At 36.1% G+C, this 10,008-nt stretch overlaps 1 protein-coding gene across 7 annotated transcripts in view; it reads right to left on the bottom strand.

Annotated features, from left to right (window-relative positions):
• Window positions 1-9,991, bottom strand: part of LOC109056349 (filamin-A-interacting protein 1) — a 27,900-nt gene extending 17,909 nt beyond the window's left edge. For 2 of the 7 annotated variants that reach the window (XM_042746304.1, XM_042746305.1), the window contains exon 1: window positions 9,513-9,969. The gene's annotated coding sequence lies outside the window, so the exon portion shown is untranslated. Of the gene's footprint in view, window positions 1-9,512 lie in introns of all 7 variants that reach the window. The other 5 variants (XM_042746300.1, XM_042746301.1, XM_042746299.1 and 2 more) reach the window with 5 other exon arrangements.
• Window positions 9,992-10,008: the final 17 nt, after the last annotated feature.

Here is a 10,008-nt window from a genome sequence, read left to right as displayed (position 1 = left end):
CAGACAGACAGACAGACAGACAGACAGACAGACAGACAGATAGATAAGATAGATAGATGATAGACAGAGACAGACAGACAGACAGACAGACTGATAGACAGACAGACAGACAGACAGACAGACAGATAGATAGATAGATAGATGATAGACAGAGAGACAGACAGACAGACAGAGAGATAGATAGATAGATGATAGACAGACAGACAGACTGATAGATAGATAGATGATAGACAGACAGACAGACAGACAGACAGACAGACAGACAGATAGATAGATAGATAGATAGATAGATAGATAGATAGATAGATAGATAGATAGATAGATAGATAGATAGATAGATAGATAGATAGACAGACAGACAGACAGACAGACAGACAGACAGACAGACAGACAGACCCTGGCATAGATAAAACCCTGGCAGATGAATTGTTGCAGAAAGTATGTGTTATTAATAGAAGCGTTGCGCAGTTGCGGCCATGGGAGTGTTTTCATTTTGATGGTGTCATTGATTTGTTGTGCTTCTGTTATAACATTCATTCTCTGTCCAAAATAGCAATGACAACACTTGTACACACATAAATGTTCATTATGTCCTCTATGAGGAAATCCCAAAATATACAGAAGCTGCTGACAGACTGATGCTCAAACAGTAATTTAGACGAGAGTTCGATCTATTGGAGTTTTTCACAAACCTCAATTCTCTAACTCGAGACGGGTGTATTTTTAACTTTGATTATGCCCGAGAGATTCGGGGTGACCTTAAGCTCTGTTATTATTGGAGACAGAAGCAGCTGGGAGATATAAATGAGAGTTTGTCTTATATTTACACTGAGAATATGCACCTCTCTCCTGAAGAGCTCCCCGGGCGCTTCACGCAGCTGCTCCTTGCTGAAATTGAGCAGTATTTATAGCGAGAGACACACTTGTGCACAGGAGACACCAGAAACACTCACAATTCATCCTCCAATCCGATCGAGGATGTTTAACTTCACAGCTATTGGTTTTGTTACACACATGTCTCCAGGGAAATTTTAACGGCCGAATGCCGTGAATGAACCCTGGTTACTTGCAGCTCCTGTGATAATTAATTCCTCAAATTCTCTGGGTATTTTCAGCTGAGGTGGGCAAGCATCAGTGGCACCTTGTTTATATTTAGTAATGGATACTGCTGGAGCTTGATGCACATGATGCACACTCAAATACCGGCACATACTTTGTTGGCATAAGAGTACGGCTAATCTGGGATCACAAAAACTGGCTCATATCAACCATGCATATTAAAGGGTGCATGCATATTAAATAAAAAATTAAATGTAAAAAATAAATTAAATGAACTATTTATCTTTAATAAATCATCTCTTACAAAAATAAATTATTATTTATATACTTATATTTATTAATATTTTGAATAAGCTTTTATTTATTTTTTTTATTTTGCTTGAATTTTTAATTATAGGACTTTGTCATATTATATATATATATATATATATATATATATATATATATATATATATATATATATATATATATATATATATATATATATATATATATATTATATATATATATACACTTTTTTCAGTTAGTAATTTTAATATTTTAATTGAAACTTATTTCAGTTACATGCCAAGGTAATACTTCTCATTTTTGTGTAGTTTATGTTTTTCTGCTAATATTTATATTTCATTTTTACAAGCTATTTATTTATTAATTTATTTATTTATTCAATATTTATTTATATATAAAAAAACTATGTATTTTTAAAGTTTTTTATTAGTAATTTAAAAATTTTAAGCACACTTATTTTCATCTAATATTTCATTTTATTTCAGTTTTCAATTAACAAATATTTTAACGCTGGCATGCACTAGTGGAACTGTCACTAAAATATACAAGAATGCTTTCGTCATTTAAAAAAAAAAAAAAAACTTATAAATTGTTTTAGTTTCATTTCAGTTAGTAATTTTTATATTTTAAGTTAAACTTATTTCAGTAAAATGCCAAGGCAACATTTCTAATTTTGGTTTAAGTTTTCATCTGATATTTTATTTTATTTCTTTTTTATTTCAAATAACAAAAATGTTTGCTTATGTATGTATGTATGTATGTATGTATGTATGCATTTATTTATTTATATATTTTTAACCATAGCAACACTGGCATGCACTAGTAAAACCATGCACCACTGAAATAACCAGAAATGCAAACAGACTTTCTCAAGGTATTACAGACCTCCTTGGTTTCAACCCACTGTCAACCTCAACCAGATAACCAGTGTTAAACGACATAATGGCAGGTGGTAGCAGTTGTGTAAATATTTCCTCCCCCATCCTCCACCACACAGAGAGACAGTCCTGCACCCACACAGACATCTCCAGTTCTGGAGGAAAACGTCAGAGTTTGTCTCAGTCGTGTGAAGGCTGGAGCACTGTGACTAAATAAGGGCAAAAAACTCTCGTATTGACGATTTGTCTGGCACAAACTGACAAGCTGTGTTTGTGTTGATCATATGATTACCAGAATTAAGGTCATAATAAGTGGGGAAGTTGTGACCTAATGGTTAGGGAGTTTAACTCCTAACCCTAAGGTTGTGGGTTTGAGTCTCGGGTCGGTAATACCACGACTGAGGTGCCCTTGAGCAAGGCACCGAACCCCCAACTGCTCCCTGGGCACCGCTGTATAAATGGCTGCCCACTGCTCCGGGTGTGTGTTCATGGTGTGTGTGTGTTCACTGCTGTGTGCGTGCACTTTGAATGGGATAAATGCAGAGCACAAATTCTGAGTATGGGTCACCATACTTGGCTGTATGTCATGTCACTTTGTCATAAAGGTCATTATTTTAACACATCAGAGATTTCTCAATGAGAGCAACAACTGAATACAAAAGACTTGCTGAAGTGCCCTTTTCTCAAATGTTTCTTCTGAGGCAGAGAAAACATTGAGAAATGTCTCCTCTAGAGATCAGTAGCAGGTCAGGTCACTGAGACATTGCTGTCCACATTAATGCATTTGATTTTATGCGATTACATTTTAATGAGTTGTTTGGGCTTGTTTTACAGTTGAAATGTCTGCAAATCCTTAAAACAAGATACAAATAATGCACCTTGAATATGCCAGATTTTTATACACTGAACAAGTGGAAAAATCTGCCAAGTGCTATAAGACAAAATACACTCTCTAAAGTCTTAATATTGCACAATGCAATTACATTTTGAGGAGTTTTAGATATTTTAACTTAAAATGCTTGTTAAAAGTAGGATTTATACTTGCTGTGTTCCATTTGTCAAATTTCTGTATTTGTATTGCTCCCAAGGCATTAATTTTATAGCTCTACATTGCTACATTAATTGTAATGAATTGTCTTGAGTAGTTTTCCACTTAAAATGTCAAAAAATTTTAAGGAATGCATCTTAAATACGCCAGATTTTTTTACACTTAAAACAAGTGCAGTAAGACAAAATACTGAAAACAACTCTTAATGCTGAATGCAATGTAATTATGTTAAATATTTTTGGATACTGGAAAATTAGACTGGAATTCTAAATAAGATTGTTTACATTTCTGTCCATTTTTAATTGCCCTTAAAGCATTTTAGGCGAAGTTGATGCTGAAATGAGTGTAACAGAATGCAATTTCACCAACATCAAAGTATTCTCCTCTGTAACATGTTTACCGTGCAATCTTCCTTATACAACTCCAGTCATGTTCTCATCAGAAGTACAATACCTACAACAACACTCATGCACCAGACGAAACACTTCCTGTGATGTCACAAGCTCTTATCACCTGTCATTTCCTCCTGTACCTTCCTGTAGTGTGAGATGCTAAAAATACCCATATTACAAGTGCACACCAGCTATTTGTGCCTGAATGCACTTCAAGTCAAAGTCAACACTATCTTAACACACATTCCTGATCTGATTGAATGATCTATTCATTCACGTTAATCAAATGGATATTGAATCTGATAAATATGTTGATGCACACCTTGGATGCAATGCAAGTTGCAGATAAAGCATCTGACAAATGCATAAATGCATTTTAAGCTATGTTTATGTGGTCCAGTGATATGGGGGAAAAAAGAAAACAAAAACACAAACACATCTGACTGATTGTTCACTCAGTGCGCACACCGCCATTCAACAAGCATGTGGGCGATGAGCCGTCCAGAGCTGGCATGATGAGGACCACAGCCTTAATCTAATAAATGTGACCTGATGTCACCCTTCATGGGAAGGAGAGAGAGTGAGAGAGAGAGAGAGAGAGAGAGAGAGAGAGAAACAAAACTACAGTACAAAGAGTGCATACAAAAATAGGAATCATAAACTACAGCCTAGGTTAAAATGGCACATGACGAAAACGTGGAGTTGAGTTTTAGGTGAGAGTTCAAGAGGACTCTCATACTTCATGACGGTCAAGCAGTACTACTGCACTGAAATTTGCTTCTTTTCTCATCTCTCTGTCTCTCTAATTTACATTAGACAGCCAGCTGTCCTGAATACCATGTAAGAAGAAAAATAAAGTGAGTCGTTATTGCAAAATAAACACAGATAGAATGAACAAGACCTCTGTCTTTACACAATTATGTATAAATGTAACAGAATGTAGCAGCTTCTGTGGAAGATGCAGGCTGTAATAAAGCAATAAGCCCCAAAAAGCCATGGTTTACAGTGAATTTATAACAGCTGAGGGGCATTGTTAGGCACAACATGGACTTATTCCATATATGTTGCAAGGTTTCACAAAATAAAACAAAGCAAATAAAATGTAATTACATTAGTAAAAACATTCTCCTGCCAAACAATGTAGTTCCTCAGAGCAGATGCAGGACAAATAAATGGATGGATGGATTTAACAATAAAACAATTGATGGACTGATGGACAGAAGGAAAGAACAACAGATGGTTGGATGGACAGATGGATGGAAGGATGGACTGATGGATAGAAGGAAAGAACAACAGATGGATGGATGGATGGATGGATGGATGTATGGAAGGATGGATGGAGTGATGATAGAAGGAAAGAACAACAGATGAATGGACGGATGAATGGATGGATGGATGGATGGAAGGATGGAAGGAATGACTGATGGATAGAAGGAAAGAACAACAGCTGGATGGATGGAAGGACTGATGATAGAAGGAAAGAACACTGGATGGATGGATGGATGGATGGACAGATGGATGGAAGGACTGATGATAGAAGGAAAGAACACTGGATGGATGGATGGATGGATGGGTGGATGGAATGATAAATGGATAAAATGAGAATGCTAAATGGGTGAATGGATGGATGGATGGATGGATGGATGATGGATGAATGTAGATGGAATGATAGAATGATATATAGAACAACAGATTTGATGGATGGATGGACAGATGGAAGGAACGCTAAAACAATAGATGGATGGATGGATGGATGGATGGATGATGGAAGGAATGACAGAATGGTAGAACAAAAGATGGATTGAGGGATGGATGGACCTATAAAACAATGGATGGATGAAACAATAGAACAGGTAGATAGAATCATGAAATTTGAAAAATGGAATTTTTTATATATTCTGCAGTCCACTACAAAAACAAAATAAAAAGAGTTTAGACAGTTAGCAAACTGTGCTGAGTTTATTGAAAATATCTTGAATTCTTCACAAGGGGTTTAGAGCTAGAAATGTAGGTCTCAGGATAGGGATTTGGAAATAAACACACCCGAATTTGTGCAATAGCATGAGTCAAGTCAACATCATAATAATAAAAACAAAAAATCAGACAGCACTGAGAATGACCCACGGTCAGCAAAGACTGCGGCAGTGATGCAATATGACGTGCCTTTTCTCAGGAATAGCTCTGCTATCTGGAACATTCTTTCCATTGCACAAACAGCTCCTTCAAAATCACCTCCTTCAGAAAGACATCTGCTGACCCAGAATGAGAAACACTCGACGTGTAATGACTTCAGTGTTAGCTTCATACACGCTTTGGGAGTCGTTTATGTCACAGCGATATCCTTTGTCTTGCCGGCTGTGATTGATGAGCAAATGTTACTGATAAGCATGTTTTCATATGGCCATATGGATCTGCTCCGATCGCCGGTCACAGTTGACGAATGACCAGATCATTTCCCTCGTACAGTAAAACTGAGGACGGAGGAAATAAGTTAAAGTGATGAAACTCTCGTATCACACTAATAATATTTATAATGGTACTTTACTCACCCTCAGGCCATCCAAGATGTAGATGAGTTTGTTTTTTCATAGGAACAGATTAGGAGAAATTCAACATTCAATCACTTTCTCATCAAAGGATCTTCTGCAGTGAATGGGTGCCGTCAGAATGAGAGTTCAAACAGCTGATAAAAAATATCACAAACTTCTGGCCGAAACACCAATCCATAATCCTTTCCTTTAAATTTAAAAACATCTCATTGATGGATTTGCTTCTTCCAGACATGCAGATTTTCTCTTCACAAGACATGAATTGATGGACTGGAGTGGTGTGGATTACTTGTGGATTATTGTGATGTTTTTATCAGCTGTTTGGACTCTCATTCTGACAGCACCCATTCACTGCAGAGCATCAGTTGGTGAGCAAGTGATGCAATGACACATTTCTCCAAATCTGATGAAGAAACAAACTCATCTACATCTTGCATGGCCTGAGGGAGAGTACATTTTCATCTGTTTTTATTTTTTTTTGGTTGAACTGTTCCTTTGAATGTACTCAAATCACTTTGGATTAAAGAATAAACTAAACATCAAATTAGTAATTAGTACTATGTCACAACAAATCCATCAGAAAAAAAAGATATCCATGATTTCTGCTTTGGAAGAGTTTTGCAAAAAAAAAAAAAAAAAAAAAAAAAAAAAAAAAAAGCACAAAGCCACAAGCGACCCCAGATCTCTCAGCGTCTGCAGTAATGCTTTTGGCTCACCACCACATTTTTTTCTGACAATAGGTGTGGGCTGCAGCAGAGAGATGATCTCACCACAGAGCCTGCTTTGGCTGTAATGATATAATGTTAATTCTGCGTCCCACGACTGTGTCATTTTTAGAGACACACACCCTTCCTGAAGGAGTGAAGACTGACACTATACAGCCTTGAGTACTAACAGGTGAAGAGTTTAACATTTTATGCATGCCCAATGTCACAGCTCATATGCAACAACTCCTTTAAAAACAAACACACTTCCCTATTTTATAATGGACTGCTTGGAAACTTATTCTTACATGCCATTAAGAAGCCATTTCCTATGGACATAAAATGTGACTACTACATCACTATATCAACTACTCTTACTTAAAAAGTACTGTGGATGTACCATGGTAAAGTGATGATAATCAAAGGATTACACTACCATTCAAAAATTAAAGATTTTAAAAGAAGTCTCTTTTGCTCACCAAGGCTACATTTATTCAATCAAAAATACAGTAAAAACAGTAATATTGTGAAATATTTTAAATAATTAAAATAACAGTTTTCTATTTTAATATATTTTAAAATGCAGTTTATTCCTGTGATGCAAAGCTGAATTTTCAGCATCATTACTCCAGTCTTCAGTGTCACATGATCCTTCAGAAATCATCAGAATATGCTAATTTTTTTTTTTTTTTTTTTTACATGAAAGCAAAGTTTTTTGATGAAAAGAACAGCATTTTTTTGAAACCGGATTTTTTTTTGTAATATTATAATTGTCTTTAATGTCACTTTTTTTTTCACACACAAACTCACCTCAACAAATAAAAAAAAAATGCTTTGTGCTTTTAATTTTAAAGAAACATTTAGTGTATCATATTCATACTATGAAAGAAACTGCAAAGCATACCATGATACAGTACAAGCCCAAACACATTGTGATACCATTTTACTCTGATATACTGCGTACTATGGTACTCAATGATAACCATATTCAAATAGCAAGTTATTACTATGTGCATTGGTCATGCTATGGTCCTATACACATACTTTAATAAGACTTCAAAAATACCATGGTACATGTTCAAAACTATGGTAATACCGTGGTACTTTAACATATGCCATAGAAACAATTTATATCATATTCAAATACCATGGTACTACCATGCCGCATGTTCTAAAACCACAGTACTTTGATATAGTACTGAATGATTCATATTCAGTGTATTTACCTAGTTCTCCAAGTACTTTAACAAATACCTTAGCATGCCATGGACTTTTTCGTAAGCGCATGTTTTAGTAAAATCAATCAACAGCGGTGTTAGTTGACATTTAGGACCTACATGCTTTTTGTTAAAAATAAACTAAACACATTTCAATGAACTAAACAAACCACTTAAACAATTGGCTTCTGTTTTGTTGTCATGACGACGGCACGGCCCAATGGTACGAGCATGAGCTTGTTGTTGTTTCTCACATGGCGGTGCAGAATTGGAGCACTGATGTCATGCACCATGTCTTAAATCTGCTCATCAGGTCATTAGCTCAGATGCTAACTGCGGCCCATGATTCATTCCTGAGGGCATGAAAGAAATCAGACTGCCACACCATTTCCAAGTGTCCATAAAGACATGGTGCCTTATGACAGCTGATTATTTGCTAAATGCATTGTGAGTCTAAACACATGCAACTCTTCTCTTTCTGCTCACCCACATGTGGACTTCCTCCACAAACCTGAAATGTTTAGACAGATCCTAAGGTCCAGAGAGAATACTGAGTCAAACAGGCTGATTTAAGACATCATCTCTGTCACTGACAACTTCAAAGTGCTGTAGCGCTGCCAGCCAGCTCCCGTGAGCCCGTGTCAGAGGAACTCCTTCAGTAGGAAATGGAAACGCTGAGTGCAATCTGATGAAGCGCTTCCTGAAAGCTGCCCATACTCAAAATGAAGTCAGAGACAAGCAGATTTCTCAGTTGCATGGTCACCATGCACATAAACACAAATAAACTAGATTGTGATACTTCCTGCAATATGGTTGGTAAAGTGGTTTTTTAATTGTTTTATCTATTTGCCAGGTGGTTTTTAACTAGATCAAGTAAAAAAAAATCCCTTCCTCAAGTTTTTATATGGCTTGAAGCTAAAGGATTTTTTAAATCCAAAAATCATAAAAAAAATTTTAAAAAAAATTGAAAATCAACGAGATAAAAAGGATGTCATCACACTAAATGGGGTAAGTTGGCACAAAAAGTTATAAGCTTCTCAGGTAAATTGAAACAGTAAAAAACAAATCATAACACAAAATAATGAACAAAAAATAAAAACGCAAAACGAATCAAAAAACATACAGAAATAAAGTATCATAAAACTGTAATATATATATATATATATATATATATATATATATATATATATATATATATATAGTAAATACACACACACACGCACACACACACACACACACACAAATAACTATGTACAAATACAGCATAGCAACCAGTTTACAAAAACCACCACTCAATTTTGCCATTTAAAGCATCATAACCATTCCTATATTGATGATAAACACTAAAAATGACATTTTTAGAAGTACACAACATACCTTTTTGATATGGTCCCAAGTTACAGGTCTCCGTTCACAGTTGACTTTGTGTCAAAGTCAGCAAAGACTTCAAAAACGTATCAAAAGAAACGTCCACTTTAATGTCCATCTGTTCCTGGAATGAAGCATCACAAAGACACTCTTTCTTGTGGTCCGGTCTTTACGCTGTCTTCTGTTCCCACTGAGACGGTCTGAGCACTAACAGTCTGTGAGAACTGTATTGTCCTCAATCCAAGTCTGAGCGAGCAGAATGACTGAGAAGAGAGAGAGAGAGAAAGAATGACCAATAAGAGGGGAGGCAGAGATGGCCAGATCTAGTTGATATGAATCCGGCTCACTTCTCTTGCCTATTCAACGTCCTGGATGAGGGAAAGACGGTACACAGAGACAATTTAGAGCGTCTGGAGAGACCCCTCACTCTTTTATGTTCTGACCTGTGAAGCGCTGTGTTGACTAAGAGCTAATTTTAACTCATGCGCTCAGTCTCTCGTAGCGT

The sequence above is a fragment of the Cyprinus carpio genome, chromosome B20 (assembly GCF_018340385.1).
Source record: "Cyprinus carpio isolate SPL01 chromosome B20, ASM1834038v1, whole genome shotgun sequence".
NCBI lineage: Eukaryota > Metazoa > Chordata > Actinopteri > Cypriniformes > Cyprinidae > Cyprinus > Cyprinus carpio.
Note: the sequence above shows the minus strand (reverse complement) of the source record. Positions and strands in the feature narration are given on the sequence as shown.